This window comes from Podarcis tiliguerta, assembly GCF_965153285.1.
Source record: "Podarcis tiliguerta genome assembly, chromosome: 7".
NCBI classification, from domain to species: Eukaryota; Metazoa; Chordata; class Lepidosauria; order Squamata; family Lacertidae; genus Podarcis; species Podarcis tiliguerta.
In genome coordinates, this window is record NC_139540.1 from 27,592,096 (window position 1) to 27,607,365 (window position 15,270).

Below are 15,270 nucleotides of genomic sequence, written 5' to 3' on the forward strand. Positions count from 1 at the left end.
TTGGAGCAAACCCGAATTGCCGTTTGCTCTGATTGACTGCCAAAGAGCAGTTTTCCATGGGGGAAAGCAGAAATCTAGATTATCAGGTTATCTATTATGCCTCACCATATTCGTTCTCTTGTCTTGCTCCCTATATAAAGATCTCAGGAACGAGACCATTACGCCGCTCCTATCTGCCATCCCGGGCCGCTCTTGTGAAGCCAAATTGTTCTCACTCCTAGTCGACCAGAACATCTCGACAACAGAGAAGGTTGCCAAATTTATCGAGAGAGCAATGAGACTGAGAGCTGTTATCTGAATGACACCAGTGTCGTCACCCGGATCCCTCGTCTAGGATCTTATGATTATTATCATTATGTTTTATTATTATTATTTTATTACCTCTGCCAAGTTTTAAGTTCTGAGATTATTAATTTACCTAGGGTTTTAATAGGTCACAAGATTTTATGGTAACTATATTTGTAATGTATTTTTGTTGGTGTTTGTCCTTTGATGCTATGGCCTGTCGGCTACGCAAATAAAGTCTATGCTATGACACCTCACCATATCCACACTGAAGTATTTATTTTCCCCTCTTCAATCTGAAATACTGAAGCCATAAATCTGCAATGGGAATGTTTCTCCCCCGCCCTTGTTTTGAGATTAATATGTCAGGATCACAATAAGGAAGAATTAAATCTTGAGCACCCAGCTGAAGGCCAGCTTATTGGTCAATCAACCTTTCCATTTCCCATGTAGCCTCTTAAGGCCCTCTTAAGACTGAGACTTTGCCTGAAATGGAAATTTGCAGTAGTTATATCCCAGCCAGTAGACACAAAAAATAATTGGCCAATCTATTCATTTGCTGATATTTGAAATCTGACGTTTCAAAGCACATTTTAAGCATTAAATTACCAGTAATTTCATGCTGCAATCTAGAAAGGAAGAAATGGCAAGGAAACCAATCACAAGAACAGCCTGTCTTTGCAAGAGGTTACTATGTATTAAGCAGAGTTAAGCCCTGATTAAACATCTAATTGGCTTGAATACTAATGGCAAAGCAAGCCAACTGCCTTTAGCTCTTAGCTGTAGGAGACCAGAGGTTTCAGAACTACTTTGTGGGCAAAAATGTTTAGTTCACTGAAAGCAAAATTCACCAAAGTGCTTCCAAGTCCAGCAGAGAAAAACATACAAGATGTTCCAGACCCTCCGAAACCGTCACCTCAGCCACCACCTCAACAGGTAGGCCTTCATAACTGATCCTATTTACTGAAATGATCTCTGTGTCTGAATATTATTGACTTGGCTGAATGCAGGAACAGCTAACTTTTTAAAAAATGCTTATTTATACTAAAACATAGGAGCTTCTGCTCAGTGATAGCCAAGGTTTGATGTGATTTTTATTTTGTGTTTTTTTCTTCACGTCACTTTATAGGATTTGCCATATGACATTTTTCAGAGCAATTTAAAAGCCCCAAAAGGCCCCAAAGTGGCCTTCAACCCAAATATTGCAAGCAGCTGCAATCCTTACTTTGAAGTAAAGATACAACTAAACCTGGAGGTGGTATGATGACCTGACCAGGGTCATGCCAGTTATAATGCGGGATGAGGGGAATTTAAAGCACAGCATGAGTGAGGCAGAGGAAGATGTTGGAATCTTCCAACCCCAACCCACATTTTTCTCCCCAGCCATTTCTCTTCCTTAACTGGTTACTTCCTATCACAGAACCCAATGAGCCGAGGGAATGCTGGGGAGAAGCAACAGAGAAGCGCACTGTGAGGATCTGTCACAAATTGCTTGGGTAGAGCAGGTTTTGCTGTGACTTTCCTTTTCAAGGAGTCTCAATTCAGAACACAGACCGTATTTTCCTGGCTAGTCCCTTCCATTATTTTCAGGGAGGCAGATGCAGCCCTGAGAGAAGTTTCCCCAACCCCACTGGACTAGGATTTGGAAGGACCTGCTCAGCCCCAGGACATCTTGAGAAAGGGCCGCTTCAGAGCCCTTCGACCTGTCACTTCCCAAACACTGGAGCCTTGGAGAAGAGGCTGTTGAGACACACCAACTGGGAAGCAGCAATTGTACTTCAAGGGCAGATGACGTTAGGAGTGCCTGGTCCTTTATCTGCTAGAGAAACTCAATAAACCATTCTTGGCTTGTTCGATCAACATTTGGAGCTGGATTTGAACTTATTCCTTCCTGGAGATTATGGCTCCCCAAACCTTTAACGTGCCCCTTCTTCAGGAGGGCCCCATAAAAGGTTCAGCACCCCCATTTCACAGGGAATAGGAAGCAAGCCATTTCTGGCCCTTACGGCTGCTGCCACGATTGTGTCAGAGCCTTCTAACTTATTGATAAGGCAACTAAATACAAATTGTAGTCACATAGAAACATATGGTGTGTGTGTGTGTGTGTGTGTGTAACACATAAGGATGTTGTGTCTCATTTATCTGTAAGACTCACAAAGTTCAATTGAGCTGACTCTTATTGTATTTTATCTGAGCTTAATGGAGATCGTACGGGCAACTTCCATTTTGTCTTTTCTGTAAACTGACATAATTTGCCTCTATTCTTACCAAGTCAAAACTTTATGCCTTTAAGAGGTGTATAAAGGAGAATATTCAGCCTGGTGAGACTTCTCTCAAAATATTATGGCTGTCACTGTAACCGTAGCACCTGGCAAACTCCTTCCTGCATTGCATGCAAACTATTAGAATGCTTCCAAATATTACTATAGTGCTGCTTAAAAGAAAAGGTTCTACCTGGGTGGGTTTCAAGGGATTACAATAACTTCTGGACCCGCTTTCTGCATGAGTCAGCCATGTTGCTAGGCAACCACTGAAACCAGCACAACATCACCTTGCTTGCTGTCAGTCGCCGCATGGGTCTTTACCACTCGTGACCCGAGTGAGATGCTAAATCCAGATATTACCATAACCACGTGGTGCTGAAAGAATGGAGGCTATTACTGGCAGCACCACACTGGTGTGATTCTGTCAGAAGTACAAAAGGCTTCACTAGGCCTGATCCTGGCAGCAGAATTTGATGCATTTCTATGTTTACATTTTAAAAGTTTATGTGGAGGCCTTCTTTCCGATTGTTTTAAATTAAATTAATTAATAATTGGACTAGTATAAAAGGATCATTCTAGCTGATGTTACTTAAGACAAACTTAATGTCAAATCACTTAATGTCCTTTAAATAATAACTCACGACAGTAAGTAATTGTTTGGGTTTGCTGTAAATCTGCATAAACACACAACTTTACAGATAAAAGCAGCAATAAAGCAGTTTGATTAACCATATCACCAGGATGCGGCTAAGTAAAAACATTTTTAAAAAAAACAAAACAAAAACCCACATACAAATTATTTGCAGTTAGCTCTGAGCCATTCATCTTAATTGCTTCTTTGTGAACAAAGGGAACTCTCCTTCTGTTGGATGAAGTGATTTAATTAAGACTGTGATCCTGAGTGCACTTTATGAGTAGGGTAATTTCCACAGAAAACAATGGTACTTACTTCCAAACAAATGTGCTTATGAGCAGAATGTAAATATATGTGAAAGCCTGCGACTTATGAAGGGACCTTGGTTACCTCTTACAAATAAGCCGTACCCAGTATGCTTACATGATGAGTGAAATACATGATGAGGCATGCACATTTTTCTTTATTTATTTTATAAGCCACCCTATAAGTGAAATTCTCTGGGCAGCTTACAAGGATGTAAACAAACAAAATGTCAATAAAAAACCCACAGTACAATCCACTCAAAACCATTATAAAAATCACAACTTGCTTAAAGACAGAGGAAAGAGGAAAATAAGCTTTGCAGAAGCAAATCAATTTAAAATGGAAGATGTATGAATAAAGTCCACTGAGTCCAATGATATAAAATCATAACTTCATTGAGAGGCTTGGAGAAATTTAAACAAACACACACACACCTGTACTTTCCTAGCACCAGAAATATATTAAAGAAGGGAGGTTTTTGGGGAGGGTACTCCACAGCTGTGGGGCTACTACACTATACATTTAAAACAATACCATACCACTTTAAACAGGTATGGCTTCCCCCAAAGAAATCTGGTAACCACAGCTTCTTAAGGGTGCAATTCCTAGAGTGGCCTCAGTCAGCCTCATGGATGGGCCAGCCCTGTGTACACACGTTAGGGTGCATGATATGTCCTTGTGGATTTGAATAGCTTAACTACTGTATAAACAAACATTCTGCCCTTATTGAACATTACACATGAATAACTGTACAAGTGTACAGCTCAGCTATTGTGTTCACAGGTTACACAGACTGTACACTTGTTGAATTTAACATGTGAACACTCCTTGCATGAGGCGGTGCGAGGCAATGTGTCTGTTGGCTGACGGTTGGACGGATCTTGAAGGATTCCTGATTGTGGAGAGGCTTATTAAGCATGTTCAGCAAGACCCCACGCCTTCGACATGGTTAAGACATTTATAATGTATGAAGGAAGATAAAGTCACTGTAAAAATTACGTTAGAAATCAAAGAAATGGGGCCCAGTGCTCTCTTTCCACTTGCTGCTCAAACATGGGCCTCATCTAGCCATCTGAGGTACACAAAGAGACATATTGTTTGAGGTTTGACAGATGCACTATAGCTGATTATCCAAACCCTAGGCCCACAGGATTATAATGTAATAAATAGCAGTACATCTGTTTTGCACCTGAAATAGGAGATACGGTATAATCAAGACCTCAGGGTAAGCTAGACCTAGTTTGTGTGGGAAGGTTTAGCTAGCAGGGTATTTTTTGTGATTTTATTCATACGCCTCGGTGTGTCCTAGTTTTAGCTCTCCCTTCATCTTTCCTCCACCTCAAAACATTTCACACTAGACTTGTAGCTGCAGCCTTTCAAATTGCAACTGTCATTTATCCAGAATGAGTAGAACTGATGATATTCAGGCAATTTTCAGCTATTTAATTTGTCCTTATTTTTCAGATTCAGCCTTACTTTTGCTCTCCGAGTTGCCCTTTCTTGGGGTTGCAAGCTTCTTCTTTATTTATTTTTTACTGGTGTCGCTCCTGTGTCTTTCATGTTAGGCGAGCATACAAACCCTTGTCATCTGTTATTTATAAGGCTTTTAGCCCTGAGTCTATCATTGGGTTTTCTTTCTGCAACAACCATGTGTTGGATGTGGTTGTCTGCAGAGAATTCATACACACAAGCACTGTAGAGTAAGGGGGATCCATCTGTGTTTTAGGTGTTCCGGTTTACCAGAGTCTAGGAGCTTGAAACACTAGGCCCTGAGGCAACTGAAGGGAGAAATTTCTGGTGGAAGTTTCTCATGCTTAAGGTGTGCTCTGTTTGCCCTAAATAAAGTGTCTGTTACCATCCTTTGTTACCATGTGTAAAGAGCACATCTTACTCATCCTGTACATGAGTAGGTGCTCACATGTTTGAATTTCTTTGCAGACAAGCACACCCAATACACAGTTGTTGCAAGAAGACCTCATGGCAAAGCCAGGACTAAAAGGGTTGTCATGTTCTGCTGTCATTATGGATAAGCCCAGTGCATTTTTGGTAACAATACTCCCTGGAGTACTGCCACCTTTTGTTTTGCTGCCATCGGTAGCCATCTTGTGCTTGAACCTACTTTTATCAAGACAGGAGTACTGGCACCTCATTTGTTTCTATGGGGCACGTGGCACTGTGGTCTAAACCACTGAGCCTCTTGGGCTTGCCGATCAGAAGGTTGGCAGTTCGAATCCCCATGACGGAGTGAGCTCCTGTTGCTCTGTCCCAGCTCCTGCTAACATAGCAGTCTGAAAGCACATCAGTACAGCTAGATAAATAAGTACTGCTGTGGCAGGAAGGTAAACGGTGTTTATGTGTGCTCTGGTTTCCGTCACAGTTTTCTGTTGTGCCAGAAGCTGGCCACATGACCCGGAAAGCTGTCTGTGGACAAACTCTGGCTCCCTCAGCCTGAAAAGCGAGATAAGTGCCGCACCTCATAGTCAACTTTGACTGGACTTTAACCGTCCAGGGGTCCTTTACCTTTTACTTCTATGGGGAAAGCACTGGAGTTGCTCTTCATGCAAGTATTCATTTTTGAACTGCAGTGATTTATTTAAATGTATTTATTTATCTGGGGAAAATGTAATACATAATAATGGTTACAGAAAGTAACCAGCTGAAGCTTTTCCGATAGCTGTACCTCCATGCCAAGAAAAATGTCACCATTCCGCCTGTGATTTAAAACGCTACTCAAGAATGATCCAAAATCATGGGTGTGGCAGCAGCCTACACAAGTCCAGTAGGCTCTTCCTCTTCAACCCTTTCCATCTCAATGCATGGATGGAATCAAGGCTGGTGGGGATGCAATGGTGGGAGTGGGGCCAGCAGTGTGTCCTCAGTCACTAGGCCCACATTTTGTCAATTGCATGGTTTTAAATGACTTAATAGACTTCAGGGGTGTGTGGGATGTTAGGGGAGGGATAGTACTGTGGTGGGGGACATGTGGTGCTCCTTCTGGGGGAGTAGAAGCTGTCAGCATGCGATAGTGGCCACATCCCAGGAAAGGGCTTCAACTGACCAGTTAAACCAGGAGAGGGCAGCCGATGGGCCTCGAACCCTTGGTCAGTTAGGGACTTCCCCTGCCTGTGAAGACTGGCTCTGGCAGATTAAGCAGATGAGGCCAGTAGTGGGTCCAATGGTCAAGAATCACAGAGTGCTTATCCAGCAGTTTGACTTTACCCCCAGAGGCATTATACTCCATTGTCTCTCGAGACAGGTGGATGCCAACAATAGGAGTGAAGCCTCGTCTATCACTGTTTCAAATTCCAGAGTTGTGGACCGAGATAGCAGTCTCTGATAGTATTGCACTCTGGGGTCCTTTCTTGAGTTCCATATTTCACTTAGCCATTACTCTCTGGGAAGATAGAGGCTACATTTTTTGCAGGTCAGACCTTTTGTCCCTCCAACCCCAGATTATCTATTTGTCTGACTGGCAGTGGCTCTCCAGAGTATTAGGCAGAAGCCTTTCACATCACCAGCTACCTGGTTCTTTTAACTGGACATGCTACAGATTAAATTTAAGACCTTCTGCAGGAAAAGAGTGTGCTTTGCTGCTGAGCTCCGTCTTCTTCCCTGGAGCTGGCTTCTATGAATATTTAAATCTGATTCCTAAATCTGCCTTCCAGGCCTTGGTAGTTCTCCTTCCACCCAGGTTAAGCCACAGTAGATGGACCTTTGATCTGTTCCAGGAAGGCTTTTCTTAGGTTCTTAGTGACTGGCTCCAACACATCTGGGAGTAAGAAGATGGGCTTTCAGGTCCTAAGGTGTGATCTCCAGGCACGCTTGAACATTGATGTATCACTTTCCAGAAATTAAGGTCTGCAAATGGTGCAAGCGATAATTTTCATTTTCAATTCCTGGAAAACTTGCAAGGCCATTTAAGTGAGTCACATCTATTTGAACCAGAACAGGTTGCCACTACAATCAGAAATTCTGAGTGTGCTTCAGCAGTTTATCCTTGAATAAACAACAAAGAAGTAATTAACAACTTAGAAACATACTTTCTAGTAACCGAGGGTACAGCAAAAGTATGTATCTATGTACCTAAATGCAAGAAACATGTTGCAGACTGTAGACACACTTTAAGTATTTCTTCTGCTCTCCCTAAAGGAGGAAGATAAGAAAGAAAAAGAAGAAAGTAAAAACACAAATGATGCTGTGAAAAAAGAGACAGAAAACAATGCAGAGCCAGACCCTAAGCAACAAGGTCAGTAATGTCTAATCTAATCCATTTATCTAAAACAAAGTATATAATGTACTGAGCAATAGCAAGGTGTCATTCATTACCTTTTTACATTCCTAAGCATATCTGGCTGACATTAAATGCAATTCTGTCATTGATCTGGCCTCATCCACACAAACACCAGATGAGGCTGTAAACCAGTGTCTGGGTTGTTCCACTTCAGCTTTTATTCAGCTTCTAAAAGATCATGCTTTTGGTGGGCATAACACAAACTTTATCTTCCTTCCTTGTTTACTGCCTTATTCAATGTGTGGCATGAAAACCTTTCTGGGTGCATTGCTACTGCCTGCTCCAGGATACGTTTTGCTCAAAGTGTTGAGCACCAAGGATGGCGCCCAAAATGCTTTATTTAGAACAAATCCAAACCTTATCATTAGGCATGAGAAAAGCCCACCAGAAATCTACCTCCAAGCCTGGTCTTTAAAGCTCTGTGTAAGACCTGGACTGGAAGTACTCTAGACCCTGAACTAGTACACACATAAAACATGGACTGGACTACCCAGCATTACTTTGAGCACTATGGCAGCCTGTCTCCATTTCCAGGGGTAGACTTTGGTCTTTCAAATTCCAGTGGTACCCTGTGTGAGACCAAAATTTCCCCCCCACACCTCTCACCTTCCATTCTGCTCAGCACACTACATCACAGCTGCAACGACCAGTGACACCCCCTGGGCTTGGTGCCCAGTGTGGCAGAACTGGTCGTGCTGCCCTAAATCCAAAAATCTGCAGTTTTTGATGGATTCCCCCACCATGGTTCAGGGTCCTAGAGTGAACCATGGACACAGTTGCTCCCTTTCCTGCAATGGGGTTCATGAAAAGGCCAGGCACTGGTGGAAAGCAGAATATTCAGGAGAAAATGGGGTCAAGTCAGTATGGCTGCCAACTTTGATTTACTAGCTTGTGCCTTTAAGCAGCTTTACATGCAGTTTATTGTCTGTGCTGATGCTTATCTCCATACCTTGAAAAGCTTCAGAACCCTGCTGGATCAGACCAGTGGTCCATCTAGTCCTGCATCATGTTCCCATGGTGGCCAAATGGATACCTATGAGATGGCTGAAAGCAGAACCTGAGCACAACAGCACTCGGGACACCTGCACTTCCAAGCAACTTCTAACAGTGGAGGCAGAACTCAGCCATCATGGCGAGCAGTCATTGATAGAGTCGCCTTTTGGCTCAAGTGTAGAGCATTGCTTTTAAGGCTATAGGAACAGACTGGACTTTATTATTATTATTATTCTGGTTTGTTGGCAGCCTAAGAACAGGTGGTTAACCCAAGGGAAGGATCAGAGAGTAACCAGCCATCAAGCGGAATCATTAACCATTGGATGAGAGGAAGTCCAAATTTGCAGCTTTCTAGGCTCATGGGTGGGTTGCGCTGTGGTCTAAACCACAGTGCCTAGGGCTTGCCGATCAGAAGGTTGGCGGTTCAAATCCCCCCGCCAGGGTGAGCGCCCATTGTTCGGTCCCAGCTCCTGCCCACCTAGCAGTTCGAAAGCACGTCAAGTGCAAGTAGATAAATAGGTACCGCTCCACCGGGAAGGTAAACAGCGTTTCCATGCGCTGCTCTAGTTCGCCAGAATTGGCTTAGTCATGCTGGCCACATGACCTGGAAGCTGTCTGTGGACAAATGCCGGCTCCTTCGGCTTATAGAGTGAGATGAGCACACAACCCCAGAGTCGTCCACAACTGAACCTAATGGTCAGGGGTACCTTTACCTTTACCTAGGCTCATAACCCCCCCCCCCATTAACTTTGGACAGGCAGCTTCCCTGTAACTCTGAAGATGCAAGTAAGCTCCCTTTGGGCAAGTGGTGCTATGGCATCTCTGTGGTAGTCCACATGAAACAGCACACTTGAGACTAAGGTCCTTGCTTCAAGCTTCAACATACCTTATACCAGGAACACAGAGGAGGTAGATCTACTGGTAGACTTCTGAGTGATCTGCAGGATGTCACCAAGGAATTTTGACTCCCACTTGTTTAACAATAGCAAAATGGCAGCCCCCTGCCACCCTAGATTATGCTGCTGAAATGAAGGAAGTTCGGGGGTAACCAGAAGTGGATTTTAGTGTGGAAGGACTGTGAGCTCCATTCAGTACTGGTATTCAAAACAAATTCTCTAATTCTAAGTGTGAGTTTTCAGCACCAGGCTCCAGCTGATGAAATTCGGGGTTCTAGTAATAGCAATAGTAGTAGCAATAGATTCTAAAAGTTTGAAGTCTGCCCAGTGATGACTTACAAAAATGCCTAATTACTGGGCCAATTTCAGGGGCCCAAGGCACAGCCTCATCCAATTTAACTGCCTGCTAAGGACACTTTATAATTACGCCCATTACATTTCAGTTCACACTTGACCTTAACAATTCTTTAGTGGCAGAAGTTTCATTCCCTCTGGGGTCCTATGAAACCAATAGTGCAGCAGTGCACTCCAATATAGGTTTTTAAAAAACTGGAGTAGACCCAAAGCTGAATTCCAATAGATCTTAATATTACTGAATGGTATTCATTTAAATGTTGGACTCCTTACACAGTGCATATGAGCTTTGGGAAGCAGCCGCACTCCAAACAAACATTTCTTTTTATTACACGCAGGCCAGCCTTGAAGCTATTATATGATTTTATGTTTGCTGTCTACCTGCAGTCAAAAGTGTCCGGGACTGGAATTCCCAGCAGTACCATGACTTAAAAGAAACTCTGCATGGTTGCTCATTGCTTTAGTGACATGTGACACTAGACGCATTGTATTAGTCCCTTTCCCCCCAGGAAACTTTCGTAAAACTATTTGAGCCATTCATTTTGCTACAGTTCTCTTGTAAATAAAATGCTTGTATAAGCAATCAATTATTCCTTGTATGAGTAATCAATTATGAGACAAAATCTGAAATTAACTAACTGTGGCAATGGATGATCAATTGCATAATGTATCCTGGATGCTGTGTCCCTCTTCAGAAGCACTGCATCACACCTTGCCAATAAAATGATAAATATCCAAAAGCAAGCTTCCTTTGCTTTTTTGAAAGCTGATTTAATTTTTTTAGGTGTCTTTTATAAAAAGGAGGAGGAAATAGTTATGAAAAGTGTTCTTATGCAATGCATGTTTTCTCTGATATGTTTTCTTATCACTTTACAATCAGTGGGGGATGCATAGGCAATTTGATATACAGAGCACAATTTTGTACACAAAAGGGACTAATGAGCAATCTCATTTTTTCCATTAAATACATGACTTGAGTACTTGAAACAAATGAAATCTCATCATCAGTGTCTTAGGGGATTCAGTCTGGTGCTGAAAAGCGGTAGTAGTAGTAAATAAAAGTAGTAAATAAAATTTGTATACTGTCCTTCATCTGAAGATCACAGGGTGGTTCACAATATAGAAGTACAAATTAGAACCCAAAATACATAATAAAACAAAAATAAACCAGTAACCCCCTCCCACAAACACAATTTAAAAGCCCATAGAATGTTAATCTGCCAGACACCTGGTTACAGAGAAATGTTTTCACCTGGTACCTTTACCAGGCAAGTAAAGGCCTGTGTTGCCACCCTCTTGGCCTCTTGTGGAGAGGCACACAAGGAAGGGCCTCTGATTACGATCACAGGGTCTAGATTGGTTCATATGGAGAGAGGTGATTCTTGAGGTATTGCAGTCCTGCAACAATGAGGAGTTTACCAGCTCATGGAGGAAAACTATGATTAGAAAAGCCACTTTGATTGGTATACCACCTTCTATCCTGAACCATCTGGGCTATGATACCACCCTTGAATCTCTGAGGCAAAGACTCTGGGACATATCACATAGCGATCTCCGATCTCAATCTCATGTTATCTGTGGCCCATTAGCAGTAGGAATTCACTATGGGTTCGATTTTCAGACACCTGCATATCTTAGAAATTTGTCTGTACCAACATATTGGCATCTTTTCACCAAAGCCAGATTAAATGTATTCCCATCAGAAGTATTAAATAGCAGACTGAGAGGTATCCCTTATCAAAATAGGATCTGTGTATGCTCTCAGGACGTTGACTGCATGAGGCATATTTTATTGCATTACGGACAATATGATCAAGCTAATTGATTAAACCACTACTGGCAAATTGGCTGGGTCAGTCTGAAGCCTACTATACCAAATATCTTCTGGATGACAAGTCCAATGATATCACAGTGAATGTGGCAAAGTTTCTTTCAGTAGTCATACGAATCAAAAATCAACATACCCATGACTAAACAAATAATGCTTTGGTCTCCCTTCCCTGGGGAGGTTGTCTGTACGAATCTGTATTTTATTCTGAATCCATGTTATGGGTTGTTGGCCCACAATAAAGATTATTATTATTACTACTACTACTATTATTATTAGCAGCAGCAGCAGCAGCTGTCATAGTCCTAGACCAGGAATCCTCACATGAAGAGTCATCCTACAATAGCAGCCCCAAGGAAGAGACAGAGCCATACTCTAGTCTGCTGGCACCTACATCTCATCTGCTGAACCCCCTGAAGATACCTCTGCCACCACATTCCTGTAACTGGACCACCGACACCTTGGGGAATCAAGAGGGTCCTGAGGAGTTTTCCTCCAAGGCAGTTCCAACAGCTCAAAACACCACTGCTTGGAAAGAGCGCGGGAGCAGACACTGGCCCATTGACCCACCAGATGAAGTGCTTTGTGGGTGAAGCCACTAACTTGACCACCTAGACCAGACCATGAAGTTCTGCCAGTTGCTCAGACATACTGATGAAATAATTTTCTGCCTCAACTGGAGGGATGCTGTGATCCCAGACAAGTTCCTTAGTCCCTGTCCAAGGCCCTGACCTCTCCCTGCCTTGCCTTACCTGCTGTTATGGGACCCTAGGCCTGCTGATTTCCACCCTATTGGGTAATCATCTCCCCTTGGTGGTGAATGTAACCATGGGTCAAGACAATAGCCATGAAGTAAATATACCTGTGTGTGTTCTAGGTTGGAAGTGGGTAACATAGAAGAGCTAATAAGTTAAGCAGAAGATTATAATTTTATAAAGTCTGAGACACAGCAGTAAATGTTTTATAGAGTGTGCAGTCGTACTGGTGCAGTCAGTTGAAAACTCTTGTTGATTCCAGCATTTATTTCAGTCCAGGACAGCTGTCAGGAAAGAAGACAGTTGAGAAATTTGGGGAACGAACAGTAAAGAGAATAGAAATCTGGCGCTTAGCACTTGTCTGTACTGATTATTTAGATGCACTTAGCCTATGTTTCTACCAATTACGTAATTACTTGTCAGAGAGTTATGAGCCTCATGGCAGGAACCTAGCCTACTCAGCTCAAGAGAAAATAGAAATTCAGAGTTAAGCAGAAAGCAAACGATCAAGAATTGGGATAACCAGAATAAGAGAATTGCTGGCAACAATCCCTATGTGGTAGAGTTCCAATATTTTAAACTCACCAATCTGCATGTGTTCTAAAAATGCGGCAGAGATCTATGAGAAGCATATGCTGCAACTACCCACTACTACCGCCTCCCCTGGTTTGTGATTCAAGGCATATTGGGAAATGCTTATAGGAACAGATGGGAATCTAAAGGCAAGTGCAAATTATTACCTGGCTGCTGGCACCTACTTCAGGAACACCTGGTCCAATCCTGTATTGCTGTAGTTTTCTCCTTGTGTTCTCCTACATTTAGGTCTTTAAAGTGTTTGTCAGGGTCAAATTCACCAGTTTGTTTTAATTTTCACTGGTGATTTGTGCATTTGAGCTATTAATTATTATTAAAAAGCAGGACCCTGCTCCAAAGAGCTTACAAAAGAAAAATATATACAGTATGTGGTTTTACTTACCTTTCAGATGCACTGTGTGTTATATTTGGCACCCCAAACAAATGCCTCAAAATTGGCTCACAATTATTTGTAGCAATTCACAGTTGATCTGGTCCAGCTGTACATACCTATATACATAAATTGGATGCAGCTTATATACATCTATATTGGATCCAGACTGTAAATAGTCAATATGGACCACTATCAGGCAGACATTTTTGTTCCACCACCATAACCATGAACACACCAAACAAGCATAAAAGCCGTCAGTGCGGATTGGGTGGTTAAGGGAGACAAGAGAGCCCAGACCACAGTCTGCACAGAAGCCTATAGGTGCAAGTATGTACCAAAATGTCATAGAACTATAGAATTGTAGAGTTGGAAGGGACACCAAGGGTCATCTGTTCCAAGCCCCTGCGATATTAGGGTTGCCATATTTTAAAGAGCAAAAAAGAGGACACATTTGCCGACTTCTACTTTTAACTATATGGGACACGGTGGCACTGTGGGTTAAACCACAGAGCCAAGGACTTGCCCATCAGAAGGTCGGCGGTTCGAATCCCCGCAACGGGGTGAGCTCCTGTTGCTCGGTCCCTGCTCCTGCCAACCTAGCAGTTTGAAAGCACATCAAAGTGCAAGTAGATAAATAGGTACCGCTCTGGTGGGAAGGTAAACGGTGTTTCTGTGCACTGCTCTGGTTCGCCAGAAGTGGCTTAGTCATGCTGGCCACATGACCCGGAAGCTGTATGCCGGCTCCCTCGGCCAATAAAGCGAGATGAGCGCCGCAACCCCAGAGTTGGCCACGACTGGACCTAATGGTCAGGGGTCCCTTTACCTTTACTTTTAACTATGGGTCTCTATGATGACTCTACCCATGAAAAAATGAGGACATGTCCTGGAAAAAGAAGACATATGGCAACCCTATGTGCACAGGGTCACTTAGAGACCTGTAAGCATCTAGAACAAGACAAAGCCTGCAACATATTCCTGGAAGAAAAGGGGAAAAAATCCACTGTGAAATCTGCTTCTCAGGGTACCAAGAGAAAAGTCAACATAATTTACATTGCTACCACGTGGTTGTAAAATTCAAAGATACTACTGTGACTTTGACTGTGGCAAAGTGGTTTCCACCCAGCTTGGTTTGGGGGGGGGGAGAGAGAGAGAGAGAGATGACTGAAGCAAAGAAGTCTCAAAAAATATGGAAGTTGAAGGATTTTAGAGATGGCAGATAGTCTAATGAATGCTCAGCAGAGCGAGTATTTCAGCGTTACAGCTCAGAGAGCAACGTCAGTCAATGAAAAGAGTCCTTTGAGTATCAACTTTAATTCCTCACCACCTTGTCCTGGACACTCGTCACTTACTCTCCATTCTTTCAACCAGCCACTATGCAGACTTCTGGTCTCAGAGAAACATATACGTTGTCATTAAAGATTAGTCAGAGCTCGGCTTGATTTGATAAACTTGCTTCTTGATAAATCTTCTTTAGCTTCGAAAGGCTAAAATGTGGGAAGCTAATCCTCATTTCTAATTGTTGACATGGAAATTCTGCTCTATATGTATTTGTGATTTCCCCTGCTGTCCATAAATCATCTTTGGTCTTTCTAACCCATGAAAGGGAATATTAGATTACAATCCAAACAGCGGCAGATGGAAGGAGAAAAGGATGGATCCTGCATCCTCTCCTGCTTCCAGCACCTATGAGAGCTGCA